Source organism: Bison bison, unplaced genomic scaffold, assembly GCF_000754665.1.
Source record: "Bison bison bison isolate TAMUID 2011002044 unplaced genomic scaffold, Bison_UMD1.0 scf7180017864139, whole genome shotgun sequence".
Taxonomy (NCBI): Eukaryota; Metazoa; Chordata; class Mammalia; order Artiodactyla; family Bovidae; genus Bison; species Bison bison.
The window spans coordinates 4,333,146-4,352,582 of record NW_011494711.1 but is presented as its reverse complement, the minus strand read 5'-3'; the positions used below and the strand labels follow the sequence as shown (position 1 = coordinate 4,352,582).

At 40.0% G+C, this 19,437-nt stretch overlaps 1 protein-coding gene across 1 annotated transcript in view; it reads right to left on the bottom strand.

The window, feature by feature from the left end:
- The window catches only part of LYPD6 (LY6/PLAUR domain containing 6), a 130,059-nt gene that overhangs the window by 109,929 nt on the left and 693 nt on the right, over positions 1 to 19,437 (bottom strand). The gene's annotated exons all lie outside the window — the stretch shown is intronic.

Below are 19,437 nucleotides of genomic sequence, written 5' to 3'. Positions count from 1 at the left end.
CCAAGGTCAGTAATTTGCTGACCCCTGCTCCAGCAGCATGAGTGCCCTCTTTCCCAGGCGGTAGGGTGATTAAAGAATCCACTTGCCAATGCAGGAGACACAAGAGACACAGGTTCAATCTCAGAGTCAGGAAGATCCCTGGAGAAGGAAATGGCAACCCACTCCAGTATTCTTCCCCATAAAATACCATGGACAGAGGAGCCAGGCAAGCTATGCTCCATGGGGTCTCAAAGAGTCAGACATGACTGAGCACGGACACATGCCTGCATGCTCTAGCAGCATGAATTCCCTCTTCCCCATTCAAGATGCAGGAAGTCTCCTTGAGGACCCCTCCAGCAAAGGGGACTAATCCGCTCATGTGGCCTCTTCTACTTTCTGAAGTTTTCTCTTCTCTCGACTTAAATGAGTTTCCCCACAACTGGCAGCCACAGTCACATCTTCATCTTCTGCTCAGCTTTCCACTCCTAAATCATTCTCCCTCACCAGAGGGCTCTGCACAAACAGGCCTTCAAAATCATTTAGTTAGAAAATAACCACCGGTTTTGCCTTCTGGAGCCCCAGAGGGGAAGTATGGTACCTCTTCCACCTGACGGCCCTTTATGTCTTTGAGGACAAGTGCAGGGGACACGTTCACTGCCTGACACTCATCTGGGATCTCTCTCACAGCATGTTTTATTGTTAGTTTTCTTCGGCCATCTACACAGATTTTTCCTCCTCATTTAGATAGCAACTGAAGCATAGTCCCTGGCATGTAGGCTCCATTTGGTTTTACGAGTAAGAGTGACAGAATGACCACAGAAATACCAATCAAAAAATCTGTTTTAAAACCTTTCTCCACAAATTCAAAAGGGACAGCTCCTCACTGCAGTGGGAAGACTGCTGGTATGTGGAATTCTTCTGAAGTGAGCACTGACTGTTGAGAGGCAAAAGCCCTCCTTCTCCTCTTGTCTACCACCCATCAGGACCCAGGAGTATCATTTTAACGGGGCATGCTTCATAACACCAACATCCCAACTGACAGTTCTGAGACTGGGCCTACTGGGGTCCTGGTCACACACTCAGTCCCTCTTTTTGGCCAACAGTGGCCCTAATTTAGTCATGTTAATATCTTGTGCTCTGTATCCCTCTCCTTAATAATCCCCACCACAGAGTAATACACTACTAATTTAAAAATGAAAGTTTTAAAGAGTCGATTATTGAATGTCTACTATGTGTTTTCATATAAATACCAATGGTGTGTGTATTGCTCGATGTGGAATTTTAAAAAAGGAAAAAAAAACTGGTACAAATTGGACTTCCCTGGTGATCCGGTGGTTGAGATTCCATATTGCCAGTGCAGAGGGCATGGGTTCAATCCCTAGTTTGGGAACTGGGATCCCACATGCTATGTGGCATGGCCAAAAGATTAAAATTAATAAGTGGAATAAAAATTTTTTAATAAATAAAATATTTTAAAATAATAGAAGAAAGAAACTTCCACTGTGTAAAAAAAGAAATGGTACAGATGACTTATTTACAAAACAGAAATAGAATCACGATGTAGAAAACAAACATGATTACCAAGGGGTAGAGGGGTGGGGCATAAACTGGGGAACTGGGGTTGGCATATACAAACTGTGCTTGTGCTGTGCTTAGTCGCTCAGCCGGGTCCAACTCTTTGCGACCCCATGGACTACAGCCCACCAGGCTCTTCTGTCCATGGGGACACTACTATATATAAAATAGAAAACTAACAAGGACCTACTGTTATAGCACAGGGAACTCTATTCAATGTTCTGTAGTGACCTATATGGGAACAGAATCTTAAAAAGAGTGAATATATGTATAACTGATTCACTTTGCTATGAAGTAGAAACACATCGTAAATCAACTAGACTCCAATAAAAAATGTCTTAAAGAAATGTTTTATATATATATATATATATTCTGTACATCTTATTCACAAAAGTATAATATCCATAAAGAATTATTAAAATGATTTCTTAAACATAAAAAATAAAAAATAAATTAAAATTAAAATAAAAAATGAAAAAAAAAAACTTTAAGAGCACTGCTTATAATTAAGCAGCCATCCTCAGGGAAAGAAAGTGGGTCCCCCACAGAATCCCTACTTTCAAATAACTAGTGAGATTATTATCTCACAACATTACCTCTAAATATTACCCCAGGATAATTCTCTTTCATAATCAGTTATAAAATATTTCATGATTTAAATAGGCTATTCTTAATATCATACTTTCTAGTACCAAAGGTCTTTAAGACTATAACAATGACTTATCTCTTCCAGCATCACTCTGCCTTTCTATATTCCTTCTCCCCATTTCCATGAAGGATGGGGAGGAGGTATGTCATGAAGTCCTGGCCTATTCCAGTCACTAGAAGTTATCATGGGGGTGATATGTGTCTGGATGAGAAAGATCTGCTTGTGTACCTCTCATCAGGGTGGTGGAGAGGCCCCAGCAAGGAAAGGGTGGGCACCTGCCCACTCCACGCTCCAGGAAGCCCAAGACCCACCATCAACTTGGCTGTGCTGTCCAATTTAGCAGACACTAGCGACATGTGGCCACTTAAATTTAAGTAGATTAAAATTAAATAAAATTTAAAATTCAATTCCTCAGCTGCATCAGCCACATGTCAGTAACTCAGTAGCCACATGTGGTCAATGCTTCTATACTGACCAGTGCAGACACAGAATATTTCTGTCATCACAGGAGAGACTAGAACATTCTACTGGACAGTGCTCAGTCCACTGAACTGCTCACTGATCACTACTGTCCAGCCAAAACCTGTGTGTGTTAGTTGCTCAATCGTGTCCAACTCTCTGCGACTCCAGGGACGGTAAGCTCTCCAGGCTCCTCTGACTACGGAATTCTCCAGGCAAGAACATCGGAGTGGGTTGCCATTCCCTTCTCCAGGGGATCTTCCAGACCCAGGGATTGAACCTGGGTCTCCCACATTGCCAGACGATTCTTTACTGTCTGAGCCACCAAACACCTAGGGGGCTTCATGAACTGTCACAGTCTACTAGAGCTCTGCTCTGTACCTCCCTGAAACCCAAAGAAAAAGTGGGGATACAGAAATGTCACCCGGTTATGCCAAACCACTAACACCACGTTGTTTTAAAGGCATTCTTTAAGTAAAATGAACCAAGAAATGCATAACTTGCTCATTCCTCAGGGAGTTCTGCCAAAGTCCTCAGCTTTCCCAACTTCATGAGCAACTTTAACCCAGAATAAAAATGAGACCTGATCCTCATCTAGATTCTAGTAAAAAGTAGAAGGAGAGGGAACAAGAGGCAAAATTTTTCTCACCATTTGTTCTCAAATTGGCATCCTTTGTATTATTTTATGGTCACTTTTGTTTTAATTATCATTTTGCATCAAAAAAGAAGGCAGAGGTCTTTTTTTTTTCCTTTATAAAACATGACTCCAAAGTTCCAATGAAAGCATTAAAATACAAGCCTTAGATTTATCACCAGGCAAGTAAAGTCATTCAATATCTGCCTCTATGTAATGCAGCATACAATTTTTTCCAACCTACTGAAATTGCTAAGATTCAAGAACAAGAGAAAGTTGCTAATAAATTTAAAATTTCCCACACAGTGACTTTGGAGAACATAAAATTATGAGAGGAACTAAATTCAGATTCCAAGCTGCTTTCTGAAAGACGAGCTGACCTCCAGATAGTCTATAAAGTCTGTGAAACATCTGTTTTGATAACATATGTACTTAAAATTCCCCACATGTCAGTTTCAAGTTATTCATAATATAAGGCAGCACCAGCTGCAAGGATAAGGGGAAGAAGCTGTTGCTTAAGTGTCAAGAAACACTCAAGATTTTAATGAGACTCAAGACTCTATCATGTGCATATTGTGGTCCTGGGAAATAGAATACAGACTGTAAGTATCACCCCTTCCACTAGTGAGAAAATTCTACCCTGATCTTGATAAATTTCCCCTTACTACCTTCTCGCTAAGGGGCAAGTGCTTAATCCTCTTACCTTTTAACCAAATGCCCTCCCTTCGTTATTTCTAACCCTTCAAATATCACCCATTTGCAAAGACCAGTTCCATTTTCACACTTTCTATGAAAGTTGCTTCATCTCTTCTGGCCCACATATTCCTCACTCCTCTCAGTAGGTATAGCAAAAAAATAAAGGACCTTATAACGGTCACTTAATTATCCTCATTCTGCCCTGACAGACCAATCTGATCTCCTCACCTATATGGGTAGCTCACATTTCCTGGCTTTTACAGAGAGAGTGAAGCCCCTCAATTATATCTTCACCCAGATCTCTCTCCTAAACTCACAGTCATATCCCCAACCAGCAACTCACTGTCTCCATGTGGAAGCCTGATAAGCATCTCATATGTAAGGTGTCTCTGGATGATGGGCTCCTCTTGCAAATCTGCTCCTCCTCAGCCTTCCCATCTCAGTACGTGACAACCCTACCCTTTCAGTTCTCTGATCTCAAACCTTGGATCCATCTTCAACTCGGCTTCCTCACTCATGCCCCCACACCCTACCTTTCAGTAAATCCTATCTCCTCCATTCTTTTCAAACAGACAAAGGATGCCCCCTTTTACCACCTCCACAGCAACCTCCACTCCATGTTGGATCTAAACCAAAGTCACCTGTATTGTTGCAATAGCCTCCCTCAGCCTTATCCCCTCCTTCCTAATCATACATTTAATCAGGTCATTCCTTGGTAGAAATTCTTCCAATGGCCCAACTCTCTCAGTCCAAAGAAAGAAAGAAAAGGAGAGAGGGAAGGAGGAAAACATCTTCTAAGACTCTGCCTGATGGAAGGGCTGCCTTCTTATGCCTTTGACCTTATACTACTCTCTCCCTGGCTTACTCCACTCCCACCATTGGTCTCTTGCTGTTTTGAGGGCCAGTGACTTCATGATGCCAAAATAGCACCTTTGCATTTCTGCCTGGAAGGCCCTTCCTGCAGAGGTCCCTAAGGCTCTCTCCCTTACCTAGTCCAGATGCCCAAGTGACACCTTCTGAGTGGGGCCTCTGGCCACCAAACTTAAAGTTACCAACTGCCTCCAGCTCACTTCTGACATTTTCTCCCTCCCTCCACTTTAGTTTCTCCGTATCACTTAGCATCATCTGGCATGCTGCATATTTTCTTATTTATGTCCTTACCTTCTGCCCCAACCCTCTAGAATGTAAGATCTATGAAGACAAGGATTTTTGTGAGAGTTATTTACTACTTTATCCCCAAAAACTTTTGCTTATTTCACTCACTATTGTGTTTTCCCTGTGAACTGTAATTGGTATGACTTGTTTCTCAAATATTTAAAGAGACAGAGAGAGAAAACACCCCAAGTTCCATGAAGACAGTTGCCCTATCTAACCCTTTCTATTTATATCTTGGGTAGGGCCCAGAAAAGAAGCACTAGTTGCTTGATTATCACCATGTTCACATTGGCAAGTATAAAATATTTAGCCATTCAAATGTTTGGACTTGTTAAATGTAGACAGTGTTGATGTAATATTAAATGATGTAACTATTTTTTAACGATTTCAACATTATTTAAACTTAAGTTTATAATCTATTCAAGTGTGAACAATTCTCAAAGTCACCAATAAGAGACAGTTTCTTAAGTGCTGTCCCCCAAATGACACAAACACCTACCCAAAAAAAGATGGGAAAGGGAACCTTAATACTGTCATTTGTTGGGTAAATTACAGCAAATAAAATCAACTTCTATACCAAGCCCCCAACAAGTCATTTGAGTTGTTATTAACTTGATTATTAAAATAAACAGGTGATTTTAATAAATCAACTCCACTGTGCCAAGTGATGCTGTTGGTAATGTCCTAGACAAACTGTTAGGGAATTACAGATATTGGATGCAACAGAGAAAGGAGGAGTTTTTCCCCAATCCTGTTTCAAAACAGAAGGATTATATACCCTCTCGTTTCTTTTCTTTATTGAAGTATAGTTGATGTACGATATATGTTACAGGTGTACAACACAGTGAGTGATTAGTAATTTTAAAGGTTATACTGCATTATGGTTATTATAAAATATTGCCTATATTCCCTGTGTTGAACAATATAACCTTGTAGCTTGTTTCAGTTCAGTTCAGTCATTCTTAGTCGTGTTCGACTCTTTGCGACCCCATAGACTGCAGCACACCAGGCCTCCCTGTCCATTCCCAGAGTTTACTCAAACTTATGTCCACTGAGTCCATGATGCCATCCAACCATCTCATCCTCTGTCGTCCCCTTCTCCTCCCGCCTTCAAACTTTCCAAGCATCAGGGTCTTTTCAGATGAGTCAGCTCTTTGCATCAGGTGACCAAAGTATTGGAGTTTCAGCCTCAGCATCAGTCCTTCCAATGAATATTCAGGACTGATTTCCTTTAGGATGGACTGGTTGGATCTCCTTGCAGTCCAAGGGACTCTCAAGAGTCTTCTCCAACACCACAGTTCAAAAGCATCAATTCTTCTGTGCTCAGCTTTCTTTATAGTCCAACTCTCACATCCATGCACAACTAGTGGAAAAACCACAGCCTTGACTATGCTTATTTATTTTATACATAATAGTTTGTACCTCTTCATTCCCTACCCCTGTCCTGCCCCTTCCCCATTCCTTCTCTCCATTGGTAACCTCTAGTATTTTTTTTTTCTACATCTATGAGTTTTTTTCCTTTTTCAAACAACTAATCTTTAACAAAGGAGACTTACTAGTCAAGAAGTCTAAAAAATGCCTAGTCTTTCTACACATCCACAGCACAGACTATACAATATCAACAATCAAGTACAGACCCAATGCAAACGAGATTCTTTTTCACAAAAGATGACTCAAACTTTATGCTGAAAGCTTTATGGAAATCAGCATACCTGAACTGACTGAGCATTCCAAAGGGGAAATGCAGTAGCATGCCAAAACAAACCCTACTCAGTGGTTTGAAGGCCCTTAGGTTCAGTTCTGCAGAGAGCATCTCATTCCTATGGGGAAGACTCAGGTCTCCTCCAAACTTCACTGAGCTGCTGCAGTACAGAACCAACTACATCTGTTTGGTTTGGTGAAACCTGTACAAAACTTTTTAAGTAGAATTCTTTTATCTATGTATCTTCTGAAACAGGAAAATGAACATTAAACACTAATTAGCATTATGTTGGCAGGGTATAAAAAATTTACTTTTAATTGTTAAGAAAAACAGCCTGTATAGTAGATAATGGTTACATTACTGGCATGACAGTGGTGACAGTTACAGGAAGCACTGCTCATTAACTAATCTGTTTTATTTATTCAGCAAACACTGATAGAGTAGGGAGACTCTCTCTCTTTAGATATCTGCTGAGCATCTAGTTTTGCCAGTGCTTGCAATGTGCAATGAACTAAAGTGCTGCTCAAATGTTTAGGGAAGAGAAAAGACAGCCTCTAAATATGAGAAAGCTGAATTAAAAAATCTAGGCACAGTGCCACTTGGAATCCTCACTGAGACAACTCAAAAAGGTGAGGAAACATGAGTCTTACGAGTCAAGCCAATATCATAATATGTATATTAACACTTGGGGAAAAAATAGTTAGAAATTCTTTACCAAATTTCAAATCTCAATTTAGAGTTTAAAAATATAATTAAATGCATACAACTAATTCCAATTCTTTTAACAAGACAAGAAAAACTAAATAGGAATATTGATGTTTCATCAGAGATAAACCTGAATTCAAATAAAAGAACATTTGACAAATATTCTTAAAATTTTTAAATAAGGGTGGAGGATAGACAAACTTTAGAAATAGTGCCACATGTAAATTTAATTGTAAAAGAGAAATTATTATCCTATTTTGGCTTTTGTATCCTAACATTATCTAATAAATTATTTCTTTAAAAACACAGAAAGAAAACTAAATTCAGAGCCCACTGAAAGTTGTCTGCTGTGGGTTACCTGTAGAGGTTTGGATTAATTCTAATTTCAGAGAATTCACAAAGTACAATGATGACCAAAAAAAAAAAAAAAAACATTGTGAATCCTTATTACTGCTTTCTAACCCAGAATTAAGTCCTGTTTCTCCCTTCTACCCCCGACCGCTAACAACCTCTGAAAGGTGAGTTACCTCAGCACAAGGATCCAGACCCAGCCATGCTGCACCCTGGGCTCCGGCCACCTCTGCCTCCCCAAATAACCGTGCCTTTTACCAGCTCCTCATCCAGCAAAGGAGGAACCTGGCAGGAGCCAAACAGAAAGTCCAAGACTGCTGCTGGCGAGGAGAGGTATGCTAGACGTTGCCTGTAATCCTGAAGAGGAGGGGAAGGGCAGTGTACATTTCATATACCTTCAGTATTCATTATTTCATCTTTATGCTACAACTCTGAGATTAATTGCACTGCGTTGCTCAGAAATGCCTCTGCCAGGATGAAATCTGGGTCTTTTATAAATTGTTCCTTTGTGAAATATCCCCTCTCTATTCTTCTCTATTAATAAACATTTCAATATTTTGGTTAGGGTGTGTGTACTGGGGGAATTTGTTCTTTGTGTTCTGACTGCCTGTGACTTTATGTCATCTAAAATACACAAGTTTGGGGAAAGTGCACGGCTTGCAGGTTTGCACTGTCTCAATGTGATCTTAAAGTAGATGCAGGGATTTTTCTAACAGTACATTTCTGATCAAAAGGTTTATACAACACAAAAATTCTTCAAGATGAGAGGCAAGGAGTTAGCTAGAAAAGAAACAGAAAGAAAGACATACTACATAGCTGTACATTCACAGAATTTAAAACCGAGAACAATCTCAGGCAACAGCCAGTCCAGTATTTGTTGTTGCACAGGACACTGACTCAAAAGATGCACCTTCTCAATGGGTTCCATTGGCAAACAGGTTTGGGATTCACTGAAGAGTACACCTCCTTTCAGGTATGTAGAATGATGATTTACTTACTAAAAGTTCTGAAAAGTTCTACAGTTGAAAAGCAGTTAATCCATTGTATCCCAAACATTTTTGACCATTGTACTTTTCCCCCCGCCAGATATCCCAAGGAACCAGTATCTCTTCCTGCAGACCCTGCTCTAGATGTGCGTGTACAATCATATTACAAATGAGAAAAGAGACATTCAAAGAAGTTACCTGGCTTGGCCAAAACCCAGGAAGGAATTCAGTTTACTTCAGTCACTCAGTCGTGTCCAACTCTACGACCCCATGAACTGCAGCACAACAGGCCTCCCTGTCCATCATCAACTCCCCAAGTTTACCCAGACTCATGTCCATTGAGTCAGTGATGCCATCTAACCATCTCATCCTCTGTAGTCCCCTTCTCCTCCCACCTTCAATCTTTCCCAACATCAGGGTCTTTTCAAATGAGTCAGTTTTTCGTATCAGGTGGCCAAAATATTGGAGTTTCAGCTTCAACATCAATCCTTCCAATGAACACCCAGGACTGATCTCCTTTAGGATGGACTGGTTGGATTTCCTTCCAGTCCCAAGGGACTCTCAAGAGTCTTCTCCAACACCACAGTTCAAAAGCATCAATTCTTCTGCACTCAGCTTTCTTTATAGTCCAACTCCCACATCCATACATGACTACTGGAAAAACCATAGCCTTGACAGGAAGGAATTAGGGGTTGATAATTCAGCAAATAGCCAGATGAGAGCTTAAATTAAAAATGGGAAACATGCAAAGACCCCAACATCTTTTTGTTTCTACCCATACCTCACCACAAAATCATCGCCTCTTCTGTATCTCTGTCTCAATCACCTTGGACTCTTTGATTCCCTCAACTTTTACTTGTCTATTTGACCAATATGCTGGATTCATTGATTGGCCAACATGTGCTTCAGGGAAGCCATTTTTGATTTTATGGCCATGCCTTGCGACAAGTGAGATCTTAGTTCTCAGAGCAGAGATCAAACCTGTGCCCCCTGTGTTAGAAGCATGGAGTTTTAACCACTGAACCACCAGAGAAATCCTCATGGAAGCCTTTTAACAGTGATCTTTTAGACTCTAGAGTTGAGACTGACTCAGCACCAGAATTGCCCTAATGGAGGATATGGTAGGAACACAAGATAACCTAAGGCAGACAGAACTTTGTGGCTCTTTTCAATTTTATTTCTGTTTATTTTAGGACTTCCCCAGATAAGATTGGAATGAGATAAGACTGGAAAGTTTTCTTCAATTGGTTATAAAGTAGGTGATCCTTTCCTTATTGTAATTCCTCCAGCTCCTTCTTTTCTGTACTCTTTTTCTGCTTCCCATTTCCCATGTTCAACCTTATACAGTACATTGTTCCAGGAGAGATCTGAAGCCCTCGTGCAATGTCAAAACTGCCCAGAAGCTGTAGAAATGAGTTTATCCATTTGCCTACAACGTCTTGTAGGTGCTACAGCATACAACATTTCTTAAATTTGTTTAACCTAGCTGAAAATTACCCCCTTTAACAATGGTCTCTATGACATACTTTTCAAGCTAAGAAACTTCCATTACAAACAGTACCTCTCTTTAAACTGCTATTCTATTATAGGATACACATTGCCTGTCATTTAGAAAGCTGAGCTTCTAAACAGCTTTGATGGGAAAAACATTTTTTGAATCCTGTTGATTTTTACTTGCCTGGTTTGGTTCTACCAAAGAATAACACTATTGGCAGCAGTAGAAAATGAACCCTGAGCTGTTTCTCAGAACTGGGTGGAGTTGATGCTAATCCAGCCACATCTTACCTCAGTTCAGTCGCTCAGTTGTGTCCGACTCTTTGCGACCCCATGGACTGCAGCACACCAGGCCTCCCTGTCCATCACCAACTCCTGGAGTTTACTCAAACTCATGTCCATTGAGTTCCTGAAGCCATCCAACCATCTCATCTTCTGTCATCCCCTTCTCCTCCTGCCTTCAATCTTTCCCAACATCAGGGTCTTTTCCAATGAATCAGTTCTTTGGCCATCAGGTGGCCAAAGTATTGGAGTTTCAGCTTCAACATCAGTCCTTCCAATGAATATTCAGGACTGATTTCCTTTAGGATGGACTGGTTGGATCTTCTTGCAGTCCAAGGGACTCCCAAGAGTCTTCTCTAACACCACAGTTCAAAAGCATCAATTCTTCAACACTCAGCTTTCTTTATAGTCCAACTCTCACATCCATACAACTACTGGAAAAACCATAGCTTTGACTAGACGGACCTAAAACCACATTTTAAGTCAGCTGGCTGTCATTCCAACATATGACAATGGAACAGGAAGAAGAACCCTGGCTATTTGAGATTAAACAGATCTAGCCTTGTCTGGTTCTCTATTTAAAAAGCATCAGCCCTAATTATGTGTTGAAAACTCATTCAAAGAGTTTTCAATAGCCAAGAAGGATTTTGTATATCTTTACCTATATATGGCAAGTTTGATATATTGTCTTCTGTTTTATTCTATTAAGGATAAAGATCAAACACACTGAACATATGCTATATACATATAGCTAGGTAGCCACCATGTAAGCTAGAGAAAAAGAATGCTAATAAGGTAGTATGGAATTAGATATGAATAATTAAATGTGGCTGACAAGAAATGATTATTTTCTTCCTTGAACTTTTCTGTTTAGCAGAAATTAATTCTATACACTTCTAAAAAGCATGGTACAGCTTAGTGTGAAAGTGTGAAATAGCCAGCTTTTTATTTTCAGGTGAGCAGATGGCTTATCTAACTTTCTCAAGTCCTGGTCATAGTGATTGATGGCTTAGAGTCTGTTCTGTAAAGACCCTCAATACCTAGAGTGTATTCCTAGGAAACAAAAGCAAGGAAGGGTCTTTGAGGAGAACAGTCACAGTTGGCAGTATTTGTTTGCTCTTGGTAGACATTCAGGGACTAAAGGCACATGGCAATTGTCATAAACTACAAAGCCAAAGGGGCCTCCCAGGTGGCACTAGTGGTAAAGAACCCACCTGCCAATGCAGGAGACTCAAGGGAGGCTGGTTCAATCCTTGGGTTGGGAAGATCCCCTGAAGTAGGAAATGGCAACCCCCTCCAGTATTCTTGCCTGGAAAATTCCACAGACAGAGGAGCCTGATGGGATATGGTCCATGGGCTTGTAAAGAGTCAGGCATGACTGAGCACACACAGCACACACAAAACCACAACCTATCTTTTCCATCTAAATCAATCTTCTGCAATTCCCCCTCTTCCTCCTCCCTACCCCCCAGCCCATCCCTAAACTTTATAGCTTTTTCTCTATGAAAGCAGTAAGTCTCTTCAACACACTCATTGAAGGCTTACTCTGTACAAGACAATGTACTCATGTAAGCATTCAACAGAAATAAGACATGATGTATATCATAAGCTAGAATGTAAAAGTCAGTATGCTATTATGAAATACAGTAAAAGAGAAAAATGTACATTGATGTAAATCAAGAGAAAAGACTTCTTTGGGAGGACTGCGTTTGAACTAGGCCTTGAAGGACTGAAAAGAATTGTCAGTTGGGAAGTAATGGACGAAAGGACACTCCTGACCAAGGACACGTCTGACCAAGGACAAGTTAGAATTGCTACAAAAGTTTCTGTGGATCCATTCAGTTGGGTGACTGGGAATATGAATTAAAAGAATTCCATCAAGGAAAATCTTTCTATGAAGTTATACATAAAAGAAAACCCATGTATTTCTAATACCATTCCTTTGATCTTGTATGGAAAGACCCTACATCAATGCAGAATATTACTTCTATTAAAGTCACTATTTTTAAGAGTTAATATTTTTAGAACACTTGAAAGTCAACTTTTCTATCTTTAAGATAAAAAAATTTTAAGAAATTAAATGTATTCTACATGGATAATCAAGTCAAAGAACAGGAAGGATCTACATAGTAAGAAAAAAAACAAATTCCAGGGAGATATGTTAGATGTTTTAAATTTCTTGTTACAGATCTCCAAGAACTCTGTCTTGTTAACTCAGTTTCTTCTAAATACCAATATTAAGGCACAGTTTTATTAGATCAGTATTATTGGGTAGTTTTAAATGTCAAAAAATATATGTTGGTTCCTACTCACCTGGGAATTTAATTAGTGTAACCCCTTGATTTTATAGTTGAAGCAAATGAAGCCCAGACACTGGGTGCCTAACTTGCTAAAGGTCAGTCAGCTAGTTAATAGTAACCAGTTAAATTGGAGGAAACTATATAATTTGCCTAAGGACACACTTGCCTAAGGTCTGGCAACTGGTGGGGCTGGAATTACAACATGGGAGATTTCTGGCTTCTAAGGTTGTTCTACATTGCTCTCTCTCCCAATGGAAAACTAACAATAATCCCTCATAAGCAGGTAGAGTCCTGTAGATGAAAAGCCATACAAATAAAAAGTAGAGTAATAAATGCTATTATTACAAGTGCAAGTAAGTGTATATTATCTAAATTGCTTTAATGGCATAAGTGACGTGAAGTGAAGTCCCGCAGTCGTGTCCGACCCTTTGCGACCCCATGGACTGTAGCCTACCAGGCTCTTCAGTCCATGGGATTTTCCAGGCAAGAATACTGGAGTGAGTTGCCATTTCCTTCTCCAGGAGATCTTCCCGACTCAGGGATTAAACCTGGGTCTCCGCATTGTAGGCAGACGCTTTACCGTCTGAGCCACCAGGGAAGTGGTGGTGGCATAAAGAAACAAGTATTTCTAGGCATCGTGATGCAAACAATGTGTACATTTGCTAGTTTATATACTATTTGGTACTTTTTAAGAAGGAGGGAAATAAGATAAGGACAATGCAATCTTTATTTATCCTGCTTTTTAGAGCATAAAAATATTAAGCAATATATTTTTGAAAATGTTCACCCCAAATACTACTGCCCAAACACACTAACTGTATTGTATTTAATCATTTAGAATGCTTAGAGATACTTGATAATTCAAGTAACATTCATGATTGTTTTTAAATGTCAGACATAGGACAATCCCGGCTTTAAGAATTCTTATACCCACGGCTTTTAAAAGGTCTATGAAAAGATGAAGATTTCACACCCAATGCTTCTGTAATGCTTCTGCTTTGCCAACAGTCCATTATGTGGTAATCATTTAGGCATACACCTCAATGTTTTTTGGAATCTATTTTTAATTTTAGCCTTCATCCTCTCTTGGCGAAAGAGAGAGTAAGGATGAGTGAGTGGGATGTAGGACAGGAGATAGAGGTATTATTAACACATAGTCTTTGAGCTTATTACTTCCTGTCTGAACCCCCTTGCTTTCAAATATCAACAGATGTGTTTTAGTTTTTTATTTTCATGAAAAATAATCCAAGTTCACTGTATTCGTAACTGTGTGCATGAGAATTTGACTTCTGGTATGTCTAGCTCTTCCTTTGCAGCAACCTCAAGAGGGTAAAAATGTCAATTAGCCTACTTATTAATGGTAACTAGTCACCAGTTATATATTATGAGTAGACTGAGAGAAAACTAAAATTATCTAATGAGGACATTATACATTGGGCTTCTTTGAGGGTCACGAGTCTGGAAACTGGACACATCCCTTATGAGATGCTGGAAGCTTTGTCAACACAACTGTTACAAGAGATATCAACTTCCATTAACTTGGTTCGTCATATCCTGACGGTGGTGGGTGGTGCAGTTGCTAAGTCATGTCTGACTCTTTGCGACCCCATGGACTGTAACCTGCCAGGCTCCTTTGTCCATGGGATTTCCCAGGCAAGAATACTGGAGTGGGTTGCCATTTCCTTCCCCCAGGGAAGAGGGTATTGTGCCTGCTTGTGTGCTAAGTCACTTCAGCCGTGTCCGACTCTTTGCAACTCCATGGACTGTAGCCCACCAGGCTCCTCTAGTCCATGGAATTCTCTAGACAAGAATACTGGAGTGGGTTGCCATGTCCTTCTCATATCCTGATAATTATGGCAAAAATGGAACGTCTTTTCATTTCCCAGTTCTCACTATCTAAAGAAAGCACAGTGTTCATCTTCAGTCATACTTTTTCTTAGTACCAAATACAAAAAAAAAAAAAAAAAATTTAAACTTGCTGCCTTTCATATATAGGGAATTCATGGGGCAAATAGAGGCACTTTTTTCAACTTACAGATTTGCAGAAGACATAAAAATGATAATCAGATGAACCTTTCTTAAGACTATATGAAATCTATAGGCTACAACACTATATCTTATTTTCATAATACTTTTTTACTAAGAGCAATACACGTTCATTGAAGAAAATCTGGAAAGTACTTAAGTAAAAGAAGACAATAAAAACACTTGTAATCTCATACACACTAGTAGTGTACTGTTAGTTGCTCAGTCGTGTCTGACTCTTTGTGGCCCCATGGACTGTAGACTGCCAGGCTCCTCTGTCCATAGAATTCTGCATGAAGAATACTGGAGTGGATAGTCATTCCCTTCTCCAGGGGATCTTCCAAATCCAGGGATCAAACCCGGGTCTCCTGCATTGCAGGTAGATTCTTTACTGCCTGAGTCACCAGGGAAGCCCTATAATCTCATAATACCCAGAGACAATTACTATTAATGTATTGATGCATTTCTTTCTATATAGAAAGATGAACAGATAAGTACAGAGAATTTATACAAACTTACTCAACTACACATTTTAATAGTATCACACTAATATAAAATTTTATATCCTTCTCTTAACATTGACTTTAACTTGGTGGACATATCTTTCAAAAGAGAGCTGTGAGAATATTATCCAGCTATTTTGACTGCTGACGGGAATGGAATTTAAAACCATTTCCTACAAATGTGCTTGGGATTGCTTTTCCCAAGTACACTTATCTTCAATCTTCCATTTTGACTTTAATCTTCTATTATTTTTCTTCCCATTTAGGTTGTCTTTTAAATTATTCCTATGGTTCAACTTTATCAGCATAGTTTTCACTTACTCTTAAGAACTACATACCATCTGTAGACATTTATAAAAGTTAAAATAAAACCATCCCCAAACTAGTTCCCAGAAGAGCATACCTGTCCACTCAGAAAAGTGTCTATTTATCTCCAGTTTGTTTCTTGTTCCTTGGCCAAACAAAAAAGTCCTGAATAGGGAGAGAACCAGGATTTGAAATCTAGTCAAGCTTTCTGAAAGCTTAAAACACATACCCTTTCTGCAACACTTTAGCTACAAATATATTCCCTTAAACTCTTAACACGTGATTTCCCCTTTCTCCAAAATAAGTTATATTACTGTAATCTATGTTCACTTTGAACACTGATCTCACAGATGTCCATAGGGACATGGATCTGGCTTGATGGCTTCAGGGTCCTCCCTGAAACTCCTCCCCTGACAAGAGCCCCTCAAGTCTTCCAGCCAATGCCCTGGAGAGCTGTCACTTACACACTAAGGTTCAACACACTTGGATGATGACCATCTTGGAGACTTAGTATCTAGTCTGTTGATTAGGTCGAGAATATCCTTGGCACTTGCCATTTCTCAATCTATTATTTACAGTGCATTTACTGCCTGAGAAAGCCTGGGTATAGGAATATTATTCAGCAAAAGCAGAAGCTAAGAATTCATTTACATTGTGTTCTCTTTTTATATATCTGAGTGTATGTCTGGTACACTGCAAGCCAGGTACTTCTACAATTCTCATTTCACAATATATGAGTCTTTCATCATTATTTTGGGGATCCATTGCAAGAATTTGTCCGCATTCATTTTTGGCTACCTCATTTTTAGTATGCTTGGGATCTGTCACCCTCCACTGTCTTAATTTAGTAAACTGACCCTTCAAATATTTCTGCCTACATTAATGCAAACAAAATTACTACTACTCATCTTAATAAATATTATGTAACATATTATGCAATGTATCTTGAACAACAGTTGTCCAAGAAAAGATCTGCAAATGATGGATTTTTAATAAATAATCATGTAGGCAGATAACTGTAAGCTCCTTATTGCTAGCTATGCAAGTAAAAACATGATTTCTCTTTAATCAATGTCTTCTGTTGCATTTGCAAACTAGTTAATGAGGATTTCAGGACTTTTGATAAGTGGGTTCCCCGCCCCCCAGAGTGGTTCTGGGTTTATTTAAGTAATGTTTTGTTCAATTCTTTTTAAAATTCAAATGACACTAACAAAACAATCATTTATTAGAGCTTCACTATAATTGTCTATTAAACGTATGAGGAGTTTCTACTTACAGAGTTGCAGACCTACATATTTCTCAAACATCTCTGCCACTGTCACTTGATTTTTCTGAAGCATTACCCTAAGTACCCGGTGGCTCAGCAGTAAAGAATCCGCCTGCAATCAAGGAGACATGGGTTTGATCCCTGTGTCGGGAAGATCTCCTGGAGGAGGACATGGCAACCCACTCCAGTATTCTTACCTAGGAAGTCCCATGGACAGAGGAGCCTGGCAGACTACAGTCCATAGGGTAAAGAAGAGGATAAAACTGAAGTGACTTAGCACACAACATAAGTACAGGGCTTCCCAGGGGGTGCAAGTGCTAAACACACACACACACACACACACACACACACACACACACACACACACACACACCCTGTCTGCCAATGAAGTAGACATAAGAGCCACAGGTTTGATACTTGGTTCAGAAAGATCCTCCGGAGAAGGGCATGGCAACCCATTCCAGTACTCCTGCCTGAAAGAATCCCAGGGACAGAGGAGCCTGGCAGGCTACAGCCAATGGGGCTGCAGAGTTAGACACAGCTGAAGTGACTTAGCACGAAAACACCATAAGGACATCATTCTTTAGGGTTTTGATTACTTGTATATTTAACAACTCATTAATAAAAATAATATGCCCCTTTGAAAAACATAGTTCCTTAAAACCCATTATTAGCTTTCTCCCTAAATGTTTATCAGCCCACATATAGTGGGAGCTAAGTGGTACTTTGCAGAGAAAAGCCTTTTGAGAATGGTACATAATGGTTCCGTAGCCATGGGTTGAATAGTAAAAAAAAAAAAAAGCTACAGAAATCAGAACCAGGAAATAAGGAAGCCCAGCATGAAAGAAGGAAGAGAGGGAGCAACAGAGGGAAGAACTTGGGGAAAAAACTTGAACTCTGCTGTTCACCTTGGAAAAGTACTCAACTTCTGAGAGCTTCAGTTGTTCCACCTGTAAAACAGGGGTGATGAAAATATGACTTCCTCACAGATACTTTAATAGTAGATCTCAGTGTGCCTTGTGAAGTTTACAACATGATGCAAAGTATGGCTTTTTACTTGGCATCATTTGCTATAATCAGTCCCATTTATGCATTCTGTGCTATAAACATTCATCTCATTAAGACTGTGGACAGCTTCAAAAGGTAGACCCATGCATTGTAACTACCTTTTTTGGCTTGGAAGCACTTCTGACATTTTTAACTCAAAAAACTAATTCACAATTTTTAACAGCATTTGTGTGCCACAAGCTCAGAAAGCTTACTGTTTGTTCTCATGACTTGAGTCCTGCAAAATCTCTTTTTAAACAAGGAAGCCTCTTTTAAGTCCTGTTTCAGTCTGGTGCCTTTGGTCAAGGTGGAAACTAAAATTGAAAACAGATAGATGTTTTACATTTAAATGGGTTTAACATAAATGTGTATTAAGCCATTTCATGGACGATTGCACAAATATCTTTTGCAAACTTGGTACACGTGAACACATATACAGTAACCATTAGTGTCTTCTAGAGAAATAAGCTGCAGATCCAAAATTTTAAAGAGCTACTTCCAGTTCCTCTCACTGAAAGAAAATGTAATGTCTTTAAGGGAATTGCTCTAATAATATCAAGGCATCTGAAATGGCTGGCCAGAGCAGAACAGAACAGAGTGGATGTCACTGTAAGTCAATTTAACAAGAAATAAGCTTCCCCCTGGAGAATCTAAACTCCCTAGTCTCCGACAAAGAAAATTGAATTTTGGAGGTCACACCTTGGGTAGGTTACCAGAGGGAGAAGCTTAACATTCTTTTTGTCATATGTTCTGGTAGATCAACACTATTCTACCAACAAATTCCCTCCTAAACATTGCTCCTTCCTCAATTTTTCCTCTCCCCCACACTCCCTCCTCCAAATTATAACAAGTCTTTGGAATCCCCTAGGAAATGGCAAATCATTGTGACACTTCAGATGCCGGGACCCACGCTGGATACAACCATGCTCAAACATCCAGTTTGGAACCTCGTGGAGATGAATAGGATCCATGCCCCATGCCGAGGGCAGGAGCTGGGGACGTGAAACTAGTGGGATTGGGGCGGGGAGTCAGAGCGAGTCAGATAGATTCACCAGAGCTTTAGGCTAGCCTGTTTAGCCAAATGTAATCAACGGAACTGCTCTTACTGGAGAGAAAAGCAGGTCGCCAAGTCAAGCCCAGGCGAAGCTCTGGCTCCGTGGGTGAATGACCCACTCGCAAAACTCCCCCCGAGTGGGTGATCGGAGGGCCTTGGGCGTTCGCGCAACGGCTGGAAGCGCCCCACCTCACCGCCCCTTCGGCAGCTGCTCTGGATGGGCGCAAGCCGGGCCACCGCCCACCCCCATCTCCATCCCACCCCCCCC